The following is a 22,100-nucleotide window of genomic DNA, read 5'->3' as shown; positions in this document are numbered from 1 at the left end:
ATTTTCTCCCAAGAAAACGGGGTACCCCAGGGCTCCGTGCTGATGGTTGTACTGTTTGCCATCGCCATAAATCGTATTATGGAATGTCTCCTTCCTGATGTCTTGGGTACCCGCTTTGTGGGCGATTTTGCGATCTACTACAGCTCTCAACAGACAAGCCTTCTTGAACGACATTTTGAAGGATGTCTCGAACGCCTGCACTCTTGGAGCATCTAAACAGGCTTTCGCTTTTCTCCCAGTAAGACCGTTTGTGTTAACTTTTGGCGTCGTATGGAGTTTCTTCTACCCTCGTTACATCTAGGACCTGTCAACCTTCCGTTTTCGGACGTCGCTAAATTCTTGGGTCTTATGTTTGACAGAAAACTGTGCTGGTCCTCCCACGTTTTCTATCTTTCGGCTCCCTGTTGGCGATACCTCAACACCCTCCGTGTCCTGAATGGTACCTCCTGGGGAGCGGACCGAGTGGTCTTTATCTGCCTGTATTGCGCCTTAGTGGGCTTGAAATTGGACTATGGAAGCATAGTTTACTCCTCTGCACGGCCGTCTATTCTTCGTCGTCTCGACTCTATCCAGCACCGTGGATTACGTTTATTGTCTGGAGCTTTTTACACCAGCCCTGTGGAAAGCCTTTACGCTGAGACTGCTGAACCTCCGCTGTCCAATCGGCGAGCAGTCCTTCTGAGTCTTTATGCTAGCCATCTGTCTTCCATGCCTGCTAATCCAGCCCATGACATTTTTTTTCGACGCCTCCTTTGATGTAGGGTATGCAGACCGCCCCTCCTCCCTACTACCACCAGGAGTCCGCTTCCATCAACTGCTCCATTCTCTTTCCTTCCGCTTTCCTAAAACCTTCTTGACAAGTTGGGGTACAGCACCGCCTTGACTCCGTCCCCGGATTTACCTGTTCCGTGACCTTTGTCAATATACCAAGGATGCTACCCCTTCACTTGTTTATCATTGGGCATTTGCTGCTCTATGTGCACAAATGAAGCCAGCCACATTCATTTACACTGATGGCTTGAAAACATCGTTAGGTGTAGGGAGTGCCTATGTTGTTGGCGACACCCCAAATCAATTTCGCCTTCCCGACCAGTGTTCGGTTTATACTGCGGAGCTCTACGCTGTTCTCCAGGCTGTCCACTATATCTGCCACCATCAGCGGATACAGTATGTTATCTGTTCAGATTCACTCAGCTCTCTCCTCAGTCTCCAAGCTCTCTAACCTGTCGACTCTCTGGTCCACTGGATTCAGGACTGTCTGCGTTTGCTCCACCTGGAGGGCGTCTCGGTGGCATTCCTCTGGCTCCCGGGACATGTTGGTATCTGTGGAAATGAGGCAGCCAATATAGCAGCCAAGGCTGCAGTCTTTCTTCTTCGGCCAGCTATTCAATCGATTCCCTTCGCCAATCTACGGAGTGTTTTATGTCGTCGTGTTGTTCTTTTATGGCATGCACATTGGTCGACACTTCTCCCTAATAAATTGCAGAAGGTGAAAGCTCTTCCCTGTGCTTGGACCTCTTCCTCCCGAACGCGTCGTTGGGTGGAGGTAATTTTAACTAGACTCCGGATAGGGCACTGTCTTCTTAGCCATCGACATCTTTTAAGCGGCAATCCTCCCCCACTCTGTCCCCACTGCTCTCAGCTGTGGACGGTAAGACACCTTTTAATTGAGTGCCCCTATTTTACTCTGTTATGTGCTCATCTACAGCTGTCGCCTGATACATCGTCAATTTTAGCAGATGACACGTGCTTGGCCGATCACGTTCTCAAGTTTATTAGTGCCAGTGAAATGACGTCAGTCATTTGAATCTTTTTTTGGGGACACCCAAGCCCTTTGTGTAGTGGATTTTTAAGCCTTCCTTCTGCTTTTAGTTTCTCCAATTTTTTGGGTTTCGTTCCCATTGCTGCTGGTTTCGATTTTCGGTTTTTACTGTTTCCTAAGTCACAGACCGGGCGCTAATGACCATAGCAGTTTTGCGCCCTAAAACCAAAACAAAAAAAAACAAAAAAATCTAATGTGTAGTCACTGGCACTGAGGTCTTTTGAGTACAGAGATCATCCTACCTGATAAGTTTCCCTGGTTGCTGGAGGTGGGAACTTATCCTCCAACACATGTCCACATACCAATATCTTAAAAAGCTTAACCTCTGTTAACATAATTGAGCCATCATTTGCATTATCATCTTTTAATTATATTTGACACATTTTTAAAATTTATTATTGCTCATTATATTCTGTATTGTTCTTCTCCCTCCCCACTCTCTGTATCTCTTTCTCTCCTCATTTGTGTAAGCACTACTCTGTCTCTCCATATCCATTACTACTTCTTACTCTGTCATCATCTCTGTATTGAACCAGGCATATTGGTTACTAATGTACTACCTATGATGCACTTTCCCTGGCAATGTCCCCCTTGCTTTTCTTACCCTCTTTTTGTTTCCTCATTCTCACAAAAGATTATCCCCATTTGATTAACCCACATTTCCAAGTTTCCCAACCTGCGCAAGTCACATACTTGAGGAAAGGTGTAACAGTTCTGAAAGCTACGATAGTAATATGTGTCTATTTCCAGTAGTAATAATTCCACTCCTTAATTTAAGAACTAGTCAGCTATTTTCTCATATTTTTGTAATAGTCGTGTGCACTGTACTTTCAGTGAAATGTATTACGTAGGAAAAGGGAGGTCATGCTGATGGATGGCCAAATTTAGAACGGTAGTGGGATGAGACTATGTGCTGAAGAGCAGGTTATCTAAAAAGGGCTTGGTCTGAGGCATCCAGATGACCCATAGGTGCCACTAAACTCCTCCAGCAACTGCATGCCAGGTGTCCCTGAGGTGGGTAGTTCTTGGGGTCAGTTTCTGAATTTGGCCTATGTGATGGTTCTCATCCACGTACAGGGTGCAGAAAAATTGTATCACGAATTTTAACCCTGGATAGCTGATGCCAGTAGGAATGAAAATTACTAATGCTGTGTAGGGCAACAAAACACAACTTTAAAAACTATGAAAACTTGGCGTCATGTGCTCCAATTGACTGCCGGATTGCCCTGTTGCCAGATACTCTGGACAATGCATGACCTTGCATGCTTTGCCTGCCAGAATTTGTGATGTATCCAGGGCAGCCTACACACTCAGTGGTAGCGCCAGCCTTCCACTCTGGGGGCTGGAGGTGAACCAACCAACCCAACACATCCATTGTTGTTTCATGATAAGACGTACTCGAAACAAACCCTTCAACAGCTGTTAGTTAGCATACAGAAAGTCTTTTACAAATTGTGACAGCCCTGAAAAGGGCCTTTTTTGTGACTAGGACATTGTTTACTTAAAGCAGGTGCTGGACCTGGTGACCCTGCATGCAACACAATGTTGGTAGTGTCGAAAGGTGTTTTGCTGAACTCTTTCAAAGGTTACTGGCATTGCCTTAATGTGATTGGCGGCATGTTGAATGACATGCATTAATTCATCTTTGTCTCTAGGTGATTTGCACCTGGGTGGGTGAACTGCAACCTTGAAGAATTCCCACAGGAAACTACCGGTGGTGTGAGGTCTGGGACTACGGGGACCATGTCCTATGAGCATGTCTGCCAGTTACCTGGTCATTGAAGAGTTCATCTAAATATCCACACACAGCATGACTGTTAGGTGCAGGCGACTCATGCTGCAACCACATGCATAGCCGAATTTCCAGGGGAACACCTTCCAGCAGACCGGGTAGCGTTTTGTGCAAAAAGTGAAGGTAATTTGCCATGGCAAGTTGAGGAGGTTGGTGGACCGGCCCAATAAGATGGTCAACCACAATGCCTGCCCAAATGCCGAGCAAAAATTGTTCCTGGTGTGTGTGGACGTACATGTCGTGAGGATTTCCTCTTGCCCAGTAATGAACGTTTTGAGTGTTGCAAAGGCCATCCCAATGGAAGGTGCATTCATACAGTAAACAACACGACGACAGGGAAGTCAGGATCTCATGCAACACATTGCAGAAAACACCAGCGAAACCCTAGCCTGTGCTCATAGTCTGTGACAGGATTTAGGTCTTCAGCAAGGTGTAAAGTAAATAGATGCTGGCCATCATTCCTCAAAACCTCCCAGACTAACTGATAAGTGACCACAATGTTATGTCCGGTTGCTCGAGTACAGGTCATAGGTGTTTCCTCAATGCACTTGAGAACAGTCTCTTCAAATGCTGCATCCCCTAATGTTCGAGGTCTTATAGCATCACCAAGATATCCTGCTAACAAACCTGTTTCACCAAGTCATGGGTGAATTGCTGTAAATGTTTGCAGGTGTGGCTGATGTCTTGCTGGGTACTGTTCATCATACAACCATTGAGCTTCATGTGCATTATCGTCAGCTAGTTCATAAACAAAAACCATATCTTGCCGTTCTTCAAACAAATACTGTGCCACCATACTTACTGTATGACTAAATCCTAGGTGACGTGTGTGTGCTCTGAAGTGAAGCTTACATGTGAATGCCTCTTACATGAGGTAGAGACAAACAGCAAGACCTATTCGACACGTATGCATATCGCATTCGAGCAGTGATGGGCGAGGGACATTTGTGTGTGTGAACAGACTGTCATAGCATTGCCAGACAAATAACAAATGGCAACATGGCAATCTCATTGCCAAATGGAACAAGTGGCACCAAGTTTCCATAGTTTTAAAATGGTATTTTTTGACCTGTGTGACATCAGTAATTTTGGTTCCTTCTGGCAGCAGCTATCCTGGGATAAAATTTGGCAACACAATTTTTCTCCACCCTGTATAAAGGAGCATTCTTGGGAGCATCTCAGTTATTAAACACTGTCCTGTTTGATGTTGTGTAGCTCATCTCCCTCTCCCACTGATGTACCTTCAGATACTTAAATTCAGGAATTTATTGCCACCAGATGAGAAGTAGTAGAAGCTGTTGAGTTTAAGGTCCAGCTTATCACTATCTAACTGAACATAGTGTAGTTAAGTTTAGGTAGGGCAGGAGCCGGATATGTTTGGAGATTTATAGCTGTTACCTGTGTTGCCTCACTCTGTTCTTTCCCATGGGTGAAAGACTTACACCAGAGGAGTTGTCGCAGGACGGTAGGGACACTGGTAACTCTGTGTGTAATACACTAGTCCGCAGTGACATACGATATTTAGCGAGTATGTGAGCAGTGCTGAGCCTCAATTGAGTCTTCTTAGAAGGACTCTCAGTCCAGATAGCAGTGCTTCTAATTCTCAGCCCCAAAGGTCAAAATGACCAGTCAACATGCTGATCAAGAGCTGGCAAAACTTTCAAGTCAGTGTTGTCATGTGAAGGCCTGCCTGCCAGCCTGCTTGTCTTTGTGTTGGCTGTACCACATTTAAGTGCAGAGGTATACAGACAATGGCTCCTCATACAGATGAGGGTTCCTCACTTTGCTTCAGTAGTGCAGGTTGTCAAGCAGTCGATCTTAATTGTTTCCCATGAAGTTCCCTTAGAGCCCCAGAGACAGTTATTCTATGGTCAGCTCCATGGTACTGAAACCATTCACATTTTATCAATTATGTATCCAATATAGCTCCTCTGACAACACAGATGAATCACTGCCAATCATAATTTCAAATACAACACACAGAATAATATATTCTAAAGTGACGCTTCAGTAGCAACAATAGGATGTTGGTGCTGACCCTAATGTGCTCTCTTTGTACTAATTAGTAGTAAAGTTTTGTAGAACAGTGACAGAGAACGATAGCTTAACCAGCAGTACTACATCTGAAACCTGTTTAAAAGACTTGTCAACCTTACGTGTGTTGATGAGGTGAACTTCAGAGTTAAAGCAGTTGATTGTGAGCTATCTTAATCTGCAGTACACATGTTGTATTAGTCTCGCTCAGGTATTTGAGGCCCCTTTTGATTGTTTTAATGTTTGCCATTCTGTAAGTAGATAGGAGATCTTTCTTTATTTTATCATTAAAAAAGCTGAAACCGCAAAAAGAAAAGGAGATAAAACCCCTCATAGTGCACAGCATGAACTAGTGGTGACCATTGACATACAAAGAGTATCTTCTTCTGGCAAAACAAAAATTGTCTAAATGTATTGTGCCTACTCGCACAAGTTCTGACAAGTCTTTTTAGACATTCAGATAACTTACAGTGTTACTCAGAGAGAGATATTTGAAGCTAATACCACAAATAGGTTTTTATGAGCAGTTATGAGTATTATACAGAATCTTTTGGCTGTCAATATCTTTTCATAAAATACTTTTCAGACAATTTTGTCCAGAAAAATTGTGCCCACATGGGTAGTGGATCTAGTGTGGCACCAATTGCTTTTGTAGTAAACAGGATTCATGTACATAAAGGTGTCCAAACTATTGCTTGGAATTTGTTGGTAACTTCTCAGTTTTTGGCATGTCCTCCAAACTGGTATCTACAGAATGTCACTTGCAGTTGTATGTTATGGGATCTGAGGAATGTGCACAAGCATTGGTTTCCAAATCCTTGAAATTAAAGGCAACACATGTCACAGCTCTAAATGATACTTTAAGTTTAGCCAGAAACAAGCATGGCTTCAAGTGAAGACTGTGCAGTAGGTTCCCCCTTAGTATGCCATGTGGGATGGACAGGTCCTCAATGTTTCACTTTTGATATTATCAACCATGGACCCACTGAGACTGCAGCTGTTTTTCTTCTTCTTCTTCTTCTTCTTCTCCTTCTTGTTCTTCTTCTCCTACTACTTCTTCTTCTTCTTCTCCTACTACTTCTTCTTCTTCTACTACTTCTTCTTCTTCTTCTTCTTTTTATATGATTTGGTGTGATTCATGTACCTGAAGATACTGTCCATTATAAGAGCTTAATGGTGACAGTTGAAGCTCAGAGAATGGCATTCATTCTTGGCCTGTTTGGTGGAAGTCTTCTCAAAATAATGGAAGCAGTCTGTGTTGAAATACAAACCAAACTCAGTGTGTTTGCAGATCATGTGTATCATAATACACTCTGGTCATAGGGGCTCACTTCCAAGCAGTACTCATCACTGAAGAAAATTCTTCTCCAGTCAATGAGATTCTAGGTTGAAGACATGTCAGGAGACAGTGCAGGCAGCAATGAGATACCAACCTGACTTTCACTAGCCATATAGCCCAACAACCAGTAGTGGTCTGATGTGCTATTTATATTCATAGCAGGACCCACTTTGGTTATCATCCATGGCATCCTCTCAGCACAGTGGTAGACAACTATATTCTATGCCCCATTTTGTTGCCATTCATTGCATTCTGGGCTTACATTGAATCAAAATAATATCCACTCCTACATGGAAAGGCATTCTACTGCTTGTCTTCATGCTTGGCAAATGTTACCTTGGCCAGCAATATCAGTGGATCTCTTCTGACAAAGAATGTTTGGAGCATTATGGACACAGCACTTGAACTGTCGTGGGATTTTGATGAGAAAGCACACCATTTGGCCATAATTTGGCATGGAATCCCTCAGGAGGATATTAAACATCTCTGTCAGCCAAGCCGGATATGGTGGCCGAATGGTTCTAGGCACTTCAGTCTGGAACCGAGCGACCGGTATGGTCACAGGTTCAAATCCTGCCTGTGGCATGGATGTGTGTGATGTCCTTAGATTAGTTAGGTTTAAGTAGTTGTTAGTTCTAGCGGACTGATGACCTCCAATCTTAAGTCCCATAGTGCTCAGAGCCATTTGACCCATTTGAATCCGTCAGCCAAACCCCCCCCCCCCATGAACCATGAACCTTGCCGTTGGTGGGGAGGCTTGCATGCCTCAGCGATACAGATGGCTGTATCGTAGGTGCAACCACAACGGAGGGGTATCTGTTGAGAGGCCAGACAAACATGTGGTTCCTGAAGAGGGGCAGCAGCCATTTCAGTAGTTGCAGGGGCAACAGTCTGGATGATTGACTGATCTGGCCTTGTAACATTAACCAAAACGGCCTTGCTGTGCTGGTACTGCGAACAACTGAAAGTAAGGGGAAACTACAGCCGTAATTTTTCCCGAGGACATGCAGCTCTACTGTATGATTAAATGATGATGGCGTCCTCTTGGGTAAAATATTCCGGAGGTAAAATAGTCCCCCATTCGGATCTCCGGGCGGGGACTACTCAGGAGGACGTCATTATCAGGAGAAAGAAAACTGGCGTTCTACGGATCGGAGCGTGGAATGTCAGATCCCTTAATCGGGCAGGTAGGTTAGAAAATTTAAAAAGGGAAATGGATAGGTTAAAGTTAGATATAGTGGGAATTAGTGAAGTTCGGTTGCAGGAGGAACAAGACTTTTGGTCAGGTGATTACAGGGTTATAAATACAAAATCAAATAGGGGTAATGCAGGAGTAGGTTTAATAATGAATAAAAAAATAGGAGTGCGGGTTAGCTACTACAAACAGCATAGTGAACGCAATATTGTGGCCAAGATAGACACAAAGCCCATGCCTACTACAGTAGTACAAGTTTATATGCCAACTACCTCTGCAGATGATGAAGAATTAGATGAAATGTATGACGAGATAAAAGAAATTATTCAGGTAGTGAAAGGAGACGAAAATTTAATAGTCATGGGTGACTGGAATTCATCAGTAGGAAAAGGGAGAGAAGGAAACATAGTAGGTGAATATGGATTGGGGGGAAGGAATGAAAGAGGAAGCCGCCTTGTAAAATTTTGCACAGAGCATAACTTAATCATAACCAACACTTGGTTCAAGAATCATAAAAGAAGGTTGTATACCTGGAAGAATCCTGGAGATACTAAAAGGTATCAGATAGATTATATAATGGTAAGACAGAGATTTAGGAACCAGGTTTTAAATTAAGACATTTCCTGGGGCAGATGTGGATTCTGACCACAATCTATTGGTTATGAACTGCAGATTGAAACTGAAGAAACTGCAAAAGGCGGGAATTTAAGGAGATAGGACCTGGATAAACTGAAAGAACCAGAGGTTGTAGAGAGTTTCAGGGAGAGCATAAGGGAACAATTGACAGGAATTGGGGAAAGAAATACAGTAGAAGAATAATGGGTAGCTCTGAGGGATGAAGTAGTGAAGGCAGCAGAGGATCAAGTAGGTAAAAAGACGAGGGCTAATAGAAATCCTTGGGTAACAGAAGAAATGTTGAATTTAATTGATGAAAGGAGAAAATATAAAAATGCAGTAAATGAAGCAGGCAAAATGGAATACAAACGTCTCAAAAACGAGATCGACAGGAAGTGCAAAATGGCTAAGCAGGGATGGCTAGAGGACAAATGTAAGGATGTAGGGGCTTGTCTCACTAGGGGTAAGATAGATACTGCCTACAGGAAAATTAAAGAGACCTTTGGAGAGAAGAGAACCACTTGTATGAATATCAAGACCTCAGATGGAAACCCAGTTCTAAGCAAAGAAGGGAAGGCAGAAAGGTGGAAGGAGTATATAGAGGGTTTATACAAGGGCGATGTACTTGAGGACAATATTATGGAAATGGAAGAGGATGTAGATGAAGACGAAATGGGAGATAAGATACTGCGTGAAGAGTTTGACAGAGAACTGAAAGACCTGAGTCGAAACAAGGCCCCGGGAGTAGACAACATTCCATTTGAACTACTGATGGCCTCAGGAGAGCCAGTCATGACAAAACTCTACCATCTGGTGAGCACGATGTACAAGACAGGGGAAATACCCTCTGACTTCAAGAAGAATATAATAATTCCAATCCCAAAGAAAGCAGGTGTTGACAGATGTGAAAATTACGGAACTATCAGTTTAATAAGTCACAGCTGCAAAATACTAACGCGAATTCTTTACAGACGAATGGAAAGCTGGTAGAAGCCGACCCCGGGGAAGATCAGTTTGGATTCCGTAGAAATGTTGGAACACGTGAGGCAATACTGACCTTACGACTTATCTTAGAAGAAAGATTAAGAAAAGGCAAACCTACGTTGTAGCCTCTCCCCGATGTTATTCAATCTGTATATTGAGCAAGCAGTAAAGGAAACAAAATAAAAATTCGGAGTGGGTATTAAAATTCATGGAGAAGAAGTAAAAACTTTGAGGTTTGCCGATGACATTGTAATTCTGTCAGAGACAGCAAAGGACTTGGAAGAGCAGTTGAACGGAATGGACAGTGTCTTGAAATGAGGATATAAGATGAACATCAACAAAAGCAAAACGAGGATAATAGAATGTAGTCAAATTAAGTCGGGTGATGCTGAGGGAATTGGATTAGGAAATGAGACACTTAAAGTAGTAAAGGAGTTTTGCTATTTAGGGAGTAAAATAACCGATGATGGTCGAAGTAGAGAGGATATAAAATGTGGACTGGCAATGACAAGGAAAGCGTTTCTCAAGAAGAGGAATTTGTTAGCATCGAGTATAGATTTAAGTGTCAGGAAATCGTTTCTGAAAGTATTTGTATGGAGTGTAGCCATGTATGGAAGTGAAACATGGACGATAACTAGTTTGGACAAGAAGAGAATAGAAGCTTTCGAAATGTGGTGCTACAGAAGAATGCTGAAGATTAGGTGGGTAGATCACGTAACTAATGAGGAGGTATTGAATGGGATTGGGGAGAAGAGACGTTTGAGGCAGAACTTGACTAGAAGAAGGGATCGGTTGGTAGGACATGTTTTGAGGCATCAAGGGATCACAAATTTAGCATTGGAGGGCAGTGTGGAGGGTAAAAATCGTAGAGGGAGACCAAGAGATGAATACACTAAGCAGATTCAGAAGGATGTAGGTTGCAGTAGATACTGGGAGATGAAGAAGCTTGCACAGGATAGAGTAGCATGGAGAGCTGCATCAAACCAGTCTCAGGACTGAAGACCACAACAACAACAACAGCCAAAAACAGGCTGAAAATTGCTTGCATAAGGGCCAGAGTTGGACCAAATCATTACGGACTTGATGAATTTGTGAAGCTCTTTTTCTGGGAAAAATCTTCCAATTTTTTCTAAAATTGTTGTTTATCTGTATATTTACATCAGATCCATGAATTTCTGTCCCATTTAGATAATTACTTTGTAGTGCTTCATTTTATTTGCCTCGGGTTGTAAATGTCAGAAGCAACTATTATAGAGGGGCAGTATTCATTAGGTTCTCTTCAGAGGTGGGAATGTTTTGTGTAACCTGACAGCTAGTCAAACCTCCCTTCATCATTGACTACTATTGTGCTGTGTGGTGCTGCTCAGTTCAGAGGTATGCCTGCTTGAAACCTGGTGGTGTATGAAATTTTCAATGCCATTATTTGACCATCATGGAGAGTAGAAATGGTAGCATAAATATCCTGATCATCAGCTTTTCAATCACTGTCCCAGATTAAATTCCAAACATTTTTTTGGTGTGTTACAATGTGGTGACTGTCTACATTGTTGATAGTGATTTGTCTATCAGATGGGGACTTGAAGCTTGGTGGCCCTGTCGGTGCTAATTGAGAAGAGTAGGCTATGAATCGGTATCATGTTTCACCCCCTTTTTCTTCTCTCCTCATTATCAAATCACACACTCACACAGAAAAAAAATCACTCACACACACACACACACACACACACACTCACTCTCTCTCTCTCTCTCTCTCTCTCTCTCTCTCTCTCTCTCTATCTATCTATCTATCTATCTCTCTCTCTCTCTCTCTCTCTCTCTCTCTCTCTCTCTCTCTCTCTCTATATATATATATATATATATATATATATATATATATATATATATATATATATATCCCCTGGAGAGCCAACCACAACTAAGCCATGTTGCTTTAAGCTTACTTGGCACGTAGTAATCATCAGTTTAATTGGACTATACAATTTCAAAGCTTTTTGTGGGATGTTTAAAATAGTCCAAATTCTTGTTCTCAAACATCCACTGATGATGATGTCTTCCACCGGTCAAAATAGCAAGCGTAACAAAACAGGAATCTTTGTTCAAACCAAATAGAAAACAAAATATGGACAAAAGAGCAAAAAGTAAATCTTCAAAAATTTCATTGTTATAAAGTGGATGGTGGTGATGGTATGGTGATGGTGAAGAGGGTTGTAATATAAAAAATGGGTTCATTGCTGCCCTTCTAGTGTCAATGGTGTTAAAGGATTGATCTACATTCCCCATGAGGCATGTGAGACTATAGTTTTGTTGTTTCAGGTGACGAGTAATTTCAGAGAGTAACTTTGTAAATAAAGTGATTTGACACGAGATGAGTTATTACTTTTTATTTATTCTTTACAGGTTACTCACACTTGTATTGCTATTAACAAAAGATGCATAACTGGTGGATGAGCGGACTAGAAAGTCCTTCTCTGCTTTCTTTGCATGAATTTCTCGTAGACTTAATTGATGTGTAATCTTCTCTGCAACTCGTATCTTTGTTTTTCTAAATGAAGGGAACTCTGTACCTTAAGCATTTGTCACATTTTGTTCCTTATTTGTCTCTGTTTGCTGTAATGCAGAACTTCTTTTTACAATCTAGATAAGATTTGAGTGTTGATGATAATTATTAATATGTCTTTATTTATATTTTCAGGAGTGCCCGATGAGATAAAGAGGAGGTTTTTGAAGGGTGTACCTCGATGTTGGAGACACTACTGTTCAGAGTGGAGAAAGAATGAAGGTTCTTAATTTTTTTTTTTTTTTTTTTTTTTTTTTTTTTTTTTTTTATGCCGAAGCTTAATTATTTACAGTTCACAATGAACTCACAATTGGCAAAACATTTTGGATTAGTCTCTCATTTCAACCTGCCAATGGGAAGGGCTTTTTGATCAAATGATACCTATACAAAGATTACTAAACTACTGCATATTGACATTTCAACACACCTCTCAAGTGTATATGAAACAAATGGCAATAGTTGTAATGGAATATTGACCTCTATTATACAGTTCATCACACTAATCATCAGTGTCAGGAATTATTCAATATGATCCATGTTGGCCCTTGTGGGACATGTTGATAACACATGAAGAACTATCTGCCATTACACACCCAAGATGGTAATGAAGATTTGCTTCATTTGTAGAATGTGTGTACACATCTTCCATGCACTATTGAAATCCACAAATTGTCCAAGGCTTATAAGCCCATTGGTTTCCCCCTGGGTGCAGGACACTTTCAGGCATGGCAGAGAAGACCTTTGTTGCCAGTAGCATTCCAATTTATCAGTGGCATTGAATACATCTTCAGGAAGAAACCTGGTCATAAGAATTCTGGTGTATGTGTAGCAGTGCCCTTTTACATCTTACCTATGGAGGTGGAATGTGACACAAGATAGGTAACTAATGTGTGAAAATAGACTGTACACACCTACTGAAAATGGGCATGGATTGGTTAAGTTGTACATATATCTTTTTCGCATATGAACTATTGTGCTAGAAGGACACACTGTAGACGTACTCTGCTGTTGAGTGAAGAGACTGATGCTGCCCAACTAGACCACAGAGCTTTGGCAGAATATTGTTGGTGCTTTTGAGCTTTCCAGGTGTTGGTGTTAACTGCTGCTTAAAAGGTAGTGTCAGGCCCCAAGGAATTTTGGATGCATGTTATGATAGTCTGTCTCCCTCAAAATGGACATCAAGGGCTCTGTGTGCCAATCAGAGATGTCAAATCATGCAACTTCAGTTGTTCTTGTAGTAGCTTGTAAGCTCCCTTTATGGAAGCATTGGCTGAAGATGTCTAAATCAGAAGCTGTTGCAAATTTCTGTGTTGCATAGATGTTGACCAATCATCTGCATAGCCAAGAAGAAGAAAAGAAGAGAAAAAGAAAAGAAGAGAAAAAGAAAAGAAAAAAAATGGTAATGGTTCAGGTATATGTGCCAATGTTACAATCTGACGATGAAGAGAGTGAAAGTATATGACAAAATGTGCATGCAAGGAGCATGGAAATCTAATGAGTGAGTGAGTGGAATGCTATATTAAGGCAATGTAATAGAAGGCAGAGTTGAAGAGTGTGAGCTTGACAATAGGAGTGATGAAGTAAAAAACACAAATTCAATTGTTCTGTAAGTTTTACTTATTAATTATTACTATGCTATTTGAAAATTACTGGAGAAGGAGGTATATTGGGAAAGCCCTAGAGGCCTGAGAATATTCTAGCTGGATTATATCATTTTGAGACATTTTGCAAAATCAGATATTGGATTGCAAGGTGTACTCAGGTGCAGATACAGTCTTTTCACAATTTAGTAATGATGAAAAATAGACTGAAGTTTCAGAGAATTGTCCAGAACTATTAGTGGTGAAGGAAGTGGGGTTCATTGGAAGTAATGATGCATATGTGAAGTTCTGAGAGGCAGTAAATAGTGTGATAATGAATACTGCAATAGGCAGGTCAGTTGAAGAGAAAGGGATTATCCGAAAAGGACAATCACAGAACTTGGATTTAGACAAACTTAAGTATGCACAAGATAACTGTAAAGAAACATTGTGTTGCAGAAGTTATACTGGAACTGATTCATAAAGTAAGTAACTACAAAAATGCGCAGTAAGAGACAGGAATACATCAATATAAGTCACCTAAGTGTAAAATAAACAGGAAAGCAGTCAAGCTGAAGTGAAATGACTGCAAAAATGTCTGAAGAAATCATAAATGAAATAGTCATGGGGTTGGACTATTCAGCATAAATAAAAGTCAATGCAACATTTGGTGAAAATAGAAGCCAAAGGAGCAAACAGTAAAGAGTATGCAAAAGTAATTCCACTGTTCAACTTAGAGGAGTGAGATGATAGGTGGAAAGAGTAGATTAAAGCCCCTATGTGGGGTAGGATTTGTCTGAAGGCATGAAACAAGAAGGGTTAGAAGACATAGCTGATTCAATGAAGATTAAGAGTTAAACAAGTATTGGGAGACATGCAATCAAATAATACTAGAGGCACAGTTAACATTTCCGTAAGTCGTAAAGGAAAGGGGAGGGGGGATGTCAGGGTGGTTGGGAGGTGGGGGGGGAGGGAGGATTGTAAATTTGGAAGGAGCACAGAACTGTATAGAAGTCAATTAAGTATTGTGGAAAACAAGGAAAGGAGAGGATCAAAATGTTTGTGATGTGGTTCTACATAGGAATGTTGTGAATTCAGTGAATTTATATGACAAAAAAAAATGTAGAGTTTCACCACAGAAACAATGACAAAAAGGGACAAAATGATAGGTTATGTGCTGACAGAGCAACAAGTAACTTCCATCATACTTGAGGGAGCTATAAAAGTAAGAACTTCAGGGCAAAGCAGAGACTGGAATATGTCCAGAAAATAACTGCGTGTTTTACACTGTGAGGTGAAGTAGTTGGGATAGGATAAGAGTTCAACTTCTTTTTTAAACTGCTTGTTCAGTGTACAGACTGAATAACATTGTGGATAAGCTCCAGTCCTCCATCTCACTCCTTTCCAAAACATTATTCCCATTATGTGCCTTTCAACACTTGGTTTGCAGTGTGGCATCAGCACAAATTCCAAATAACGTCTCTCTCCATGTAAAGAATGTCAAACTAAATACTTTTTATCCATCTAAATTTCCAGATTGTTATTTTATTGAGAAAACAGTTTTGGTGGTACATTATGACATATTTAGGCACCATTCCCACCTCTGGTCTGATCAGAATAGGGGCCTGTATTCAATGACTGGCATCTGTAGATTTGTGATCAATGATTACTTCAAACATCATCTGCTGACTGTTAAATTGTACAGTTTAGACAGTCTGTACTGAGAAGACAAGGTCCCTCAACCATCTGTGAGAAGATGGATGTGTAATCTTCCTCTCCATATGTTATTATAGAGTTCAAATGCTCCATCTTGTGGGTTGTGTGTATGACATTCTGTATGTGTCTGGCTTTTGTGCATTAGAACTGAAGGCCTACTCATTGTTCTTCACTACTCAACATTTGTCCTAGTCTCAGGGTAGTGAGTCATGTTTCTTTGTCAGTAAACATATCCATTTGAAATTGGACCTTTCCCTATCACCTATAGCTCAGTAAAATATTCTGCAGGCCTCCATTATTGTGGTCAAGGCTGAGAGATGGATATCTTAAACTAGACTGACTTCTTTAGTCTTCATGCAGTACTTCTATCATATTATAAAGCTGCTCTCAGTCTGGTCAACATTTTACAGTATGTGCTTCTGAGTGTTAAAAGTATTCATCTCATCTTTTCCTCATTTCTGTGATTAACCTAGTGTCTAACTAGTCCCATATAGAAAACTGAAGATTTACATGAATGACACTGATAATTGTTTCCTAAGGAGTTAATGTATCTCATTACTTTTACCTACCTCCACTTTGCAAATAATCATCATCATCATCATCATCATCATCAATGTTCTGCCAAAAGCCAGGTTTTCATATGGTAGTTCTCCAGGCTGTCCAGTCTTTTGCAATCTCTTCAGATCTGCATAATTTTCTCTTCCTTTTATGTCATTTGTCATCTATTATCTTCTATCTCCTTCTTCCTCTCAGTCTTCTCCCACAAACCCATCAACATCTACATCAACATCTACATCTACAACCATACTCCACAAGCCACCTGACAGTGTGTGGTGGAGGATACCTTGAGTACCTCTATCAGTTCTCCCTTCTATTCCAGTCTCATATTGTTCGTGGAAAGAAGGACTGTCGGTATGCCTCTCTGTGGGCTCTAATCTCTCTGATTTTATCCTCATGCTCTCTTCGTGAGATATACGTAGGAGGGAGAAATATATTCCTTGACTCCTCCGTGAATGTATGTTCTTGAAACTTCAACAAAAGCCCGTACCGAGCTACTGAGCATCTCTCCTACAGAGTCTTCCACTGGAGTTTATCTATCATCTCCATAACGCTTTTACAATTACTAAATGATCCTGTAATGAAGCGCGCTGCTCTCAGTTGGATCTTCTCTCTCTCTCTTCTATCAACCCTATCTGGTATGGATCCCACACTGGTGAGCAGTATTAAAGCAGTGGACAAACAATTGTACTGTAACTACTTCCTTTGTTTTTGGATTGCATTTACTTAGGATTCTTCCAATGAATCTCAGTCTGGCATCTGCTTTTCAGACGATCATCTTTATATGATCATTCTATTTTAAATCACTCCTTATGCCTATTCCCAGATAATTTATTGAATTAACTACTTCCATTTGCTGACCTGCTATATTGTAGCTAAATAATAAGGGATCTTTCTTTCTATGTATTCACAGCACATTACACTTGTCTACATTGAGATTCAATTGCCATTCCCTGCACCATGCGTCCATTCGCCACAGATCCTCCCGCATTTCAGTACAATTTTCCATTGTTACAAACTTTTTATATACCACAGCATCATCCAGAAAAAGCCTCAGTGAACTTCTGATGTCATCCAAAAGTTCATTTATGTATATTGTGAATAGCAACGGCCATACGACACTCCCCTGTGGCACACCTGAAATCACTCTTACTTCGGAAGACTTCTCTCCATTGAGAATGGCATGCTGCATTCTGTTATCTAGGAACTCTTCCATCCAATCACACAATTGGTCTGATAGTCCATATGCTCTTACTTTGTTCATTAAGCGACAGTGGGGAACTGTATCGAATGCCTTGCGGAAGTCAAGAAACACTGCATCTACCTGCGAACCCATGTGTATGGCCCTCTGAGTCTCATGGACGTACAGTGCGAGCTGGGTTTCACACGATCGTCTCTTTCGAAACCCATGCTGATTCTTACAGAGTAGATTTCTAGTCTCCAGAAAAGTCATTATACTCGAACATAATACGTGTTCCAAAATTCTACAACTGATAGATGTTAGAGATATAGGTCTATAGTTCTGCACATCTGTTCGATGTCCCTTCTTGAAAATGTGGATGACCTGTGCCCTTATCCAATCCTTTGGAATTCTATGCTCTTCTAGAGACCTACTGTACACCACTGCAAGAAGGGGGGGCAAGTTCCTTCGCATACTCTGTGTAAATTGAAACTGGTATCCCATCAGGTCCAGCGGCCTTTCCTCTTCTGAGCGATTTTAATTGTTTCTCTATTCCTCTGTCGTCTATTTCAATACCTACCATTTTGTCGTCTGTGTGGCAATCTAGAGAAGGAACTACAGTGCAGTCTTCCTCTGTGAAACAGCTTTGGAAAAAGGCATTTAGTATTTCAGCAATTAGTCTGTCATCCTGTGTTTCAGTACCATTTTGGTCACAGAGTAACTGGACATTCTGTTTTGATCCACCTACCGCTTTGACATAAAACCAACATTTCTTAGGATTTTCTGCCAAGTCAATACATAGAACTTTACTTTCGAATTCATTGAATGCCTCTCGCATAGCCCTCCTCACACTACATTTGGCTTCGTGTAATTTTTGTTTGTCTGCAAGGCTTTCGCTATGTTTATGTTTGCTATGAAGTTCCCTTTGCTTTCGCAGCAGTTTTCTAACTTGGTTGTTGTACCATGGTGGCTTTTTTCTGTCTCTTACGATCTTGCTTGTCACATACTCATCTAACACATATTGTACGACGGTTTTGAACTTTGTCCACCGATCCTCAACACTATGTGTACTTGAGACAAAACTTTGTGTTGAGCCATCAAGTGCTCTGAAATCTGCTTTTAGTCACTTTTGCTAAGCAGAAAAATCTTCCTACATCTTTTAATATTTGTATTTACAGCTGAAATCATTGATGTAGTAACCACTTCATGATCGCCGATTCCCTGTTCTGTGTTAACTGTTTCAAATAGTTTGGGTCTGTTTGTCACCAGGTGGTCTAATATTTTATCAACATGAGTCGGTTCTCTGTTTAACTTCTCAAGGTAGTTTTCAGATAAAGCACTTTAAAAAATTTCACTGGATTCTTTGTTCCTGCCATCCGTTATGAACATTCGAGTCTCCCAGTCTGTATCTGGTAAATTAAAATCTGCACCCAAAACTATAACATGTCCTTCAGGTGCTCAGCCACAACAGCTCCTGAGCCAGGGGGCCTATAGAGACATCCAATTACCATGTCTGAGCCTGCTTTATCCATGACCTTCACCCAAATTATTTCACATTACGGAACTCCGTCAATCTCCTTCAATACTATTGGACTTCTCATCATGCCTCCCCCTTCACTGTCTAGCCTGTCTCTGCGGTATACAGTCCAATCTGAGTTTAGAATTTCATTACTGTTTACGTCTGGTTTCAGCCAACTTTCTGTCCCTAGTACTATGTGGGCATTGTGACCGTTTATTAATGACAGCAGTTCTGGGACCCTTCTATAGACACTGCTGCAGTTTACTATTAGCAGATTAATATTGTTATTCCCTGTTGCATTTTGCCTACTCCTACGTTGCCACATGTCAGCAGGCATCTTGTCGGGCCTAGGGAAGGAATTCTCTAACCTAAATACCCCACATGTGCACTCCACCCGTAGTCCGCTACCCTTGTGGCCGCTTCCTGCGTGTAGTGCATGCCTGACCAATTCTCCACCCGATATCGGACGTCAAGAAATTTGCACCCCAGATCTCCGCAGAATCATCTGAATCTTTGGTTTTAGCCTTGCACTCAGCTCCAAACCAGAGGACAGCGATCAGTTCTGGGACCGACACTACAAATAGTTAGCTCAGATTCCACCCCGTGAGCGAGGCTTTCCACCTTCACGATCTCTGCCAACTGCCTGTATGAACTGAGGATGATCTCTGCACCCAGACGGCAGGAGTCATTGGTGCCAACATGAGCAACAATTTGCAGTCAGGTGCACCCACTGCTCTCTATCACCGCCAGCAGAGCCTCCTCCACATCTCAGATGAGGCCCCCCCGGCAAGCAGACAGAGTGAACACTGGCCTTCTTCCCTGACCTTTCCGCTATTTCCCTAAGGGGCTCCATCACCTGCCTAACGTTGGAGCTCCCAATCACTAATAAACCCCTCCCCCCGTGTGCCTGCTCAGACCTTGCTGAAGGAGCGGCCACATGTCCACTCACAGGCAGAGCGGGTGATGCCACACGGCCAGCCTCCACATTGACCCTCCGCCTCGTGCGCCATGAACGCCGCTGAACCTGCCACTCCCCTTGGGGAGAGGATGGCCCAACCGTGCCCGGTACCCGTGAAGATGTCTTGACAGCAGTGACAATGGGTGAAGCATGTAACACCTGTGGTGTACCATGCAATGCACCAGACTCCCAACTGCTGCTACACTCCAAGGCAGCAGCCTGAAGATGGCTGACCATTGCTATCAACACATTCAGCTGTTTGCGAACAGTGGCCAGCTCCTCCTGCGTCCGTACACAGCAGTCGCACATCCTATCCATCATAAGAAATCAATTTACTGTAGAGAGTTAATCAACTTTTAACTAGACTGCTAATTCACTAAAGGTGGCTGATATTTGACTAAACTGTTGTTACTATACACTTCTTGTAGAAAACAATGGAACTAGCACTACCTGTCTCTGGACTGTATTGTAAACAAACACTAGCACTACTGGCACTGTGGCTGACTAAAGGGACTCTCTCTGACTGTATTCAAAACAAACACGAAATCGTTGGGACACTATTAGTAGCACTCATCAATTAAAGCTTCGTAAAAGCAAAAACACACAGAAGAAGTGACAAGTAAGAAAAATACAGTTAATACTTAAATTAATGTAGCTCACTGCACAGCAGACATGACACAGACGGCTGTTATGACAACACCAATCCGTCCAAATCATCTATTAGCAAGCACTCCCTTCTCATTGAATGTCCCAACCAGTTCTATTTCCTTTCTCTTAAAACCTTCAGCAGACATGTTCTCTCGCCAACCCTTTCCAGTACTCCTTCATTACTGACTCTTTCCATCCAGCTTATTCTCTCCATTCTCATCCACATCCGCATCTCAAATGCTTCTAACGTTTTTTCATTCTCTCATCACAGTGTCCATGTTTCTGTCCTATATAGTGCCACACTCCAGACAAAACATTTGCCAAGCCTTTACATTAGACCTTTATCTCATTTGCCAAATTTTCATTCCCAATTCTACATAACTAGCTCTGGAATCCCAGCTTTATTATGTACTGTGTACTTCTTGTATCTCCTAGAACCCCACATCATAATACATTTTATACTATACACAAGAATAGAATCAAATGGCCCATGAAAGAACATAATTTTATATGGAAAATATTGAGGAGTGAACTACGCATCAAACAAATTTATTCAAGATAAGAACTCCATAACCAAGTCAGATACTATCTGAAGATAGGCTCATCCTGTCTATTAATGTCTGGAGACAAAAAATAACTTTTCTTTGCTAATCTTCTCAATTCACCAGGCGGACCCAATGCCTGTTTGTGTCCTTCAAATGGATCTGGTAGCTCATATCTCACTCCAGCTGACTTACAACCGATGTTCAGCTTTTTGTGGATGCACAGTGACCACTAAACTTCAGATTTAAATGAGTGTCTGGTGCATGTAGTGGGGGATTGGAATGTGTACAACATCTAAGTACCACAATTGTAAAAAACTTTCTCTACATCATGAGATGTGTCACCTAAATCCCTTCTTGGTTTCCTCCACTCCGATGAGATTCCCACTGAGTGACATCCTTCAGACACCCTCCACCTCCCACCTTCCACTTATCCGTATTTGTCTGATGTCTGGCAAATTCTTTTCTAGTCCTGTGTTATGATTATGGACTTCCCCTTTGCTATCTTGTTCTATATTTTTCCTGATGACTGCTGGCCATTTTCTGTATATCCACAAGATACTCTCCCTGCAAGGCACGTTTTACACAATTTGCACACCAATAAGTTCATTAGTGAGGCATAGTGGACTACTCAGGTTTTTTTTCTTTTTTTTTCTCTTCTGTATTATTTGATTGTGAGCTGCTGAATCAGGAAGTATTTGAAGCTGGTGCTTTTGGTCTCCTCTTGAGCGACTAAGGAGAGATGACATTGTAAACTTCTATAGGCATGTCTGTTGTGACTAAAGTCTGACAGTGGTCTTTGCATTTTCACAAGGCTCCCTCCCCCCATCCCACCCATGCATTTCCCTTTTCCTCTTATTTACCCCTCATTGACCACACACAAGCACACACTAGAACAGAATGTCCTAGTAATTATTAAGACAAGAACTTTATAAAATTAAAACCATCAACAGCGGCATATTGTGTCACACAACATATTCATCTCCAGTGTAGTTGTAAGATTTTATTATTTAAACTATGAATACATTTGAATCACATTTCAGACACACATTTGATTTTTA

Source organism: Schistocerca piceifrons, unplaced genomic scaffold (genome assembly GCF_021461385.2).
Source record: "Schistocerca piceifrons isolate TAMUIC-IGC-003096 unplaced genomic scaffold, iqSchPice1.1 HiC_scaffold_2341, whole genome shotgun sequence".
Taxonomy (NCBI): domain Eukaryota; kingdom Metazoa; phylum Arthropoda; class Insecta; order Orthoptera; family Acrididae; genus Schistocerca; species Schistocerca piceifrons.
This window is presented reverse-complemented; position numbering follows the sequence as displayed.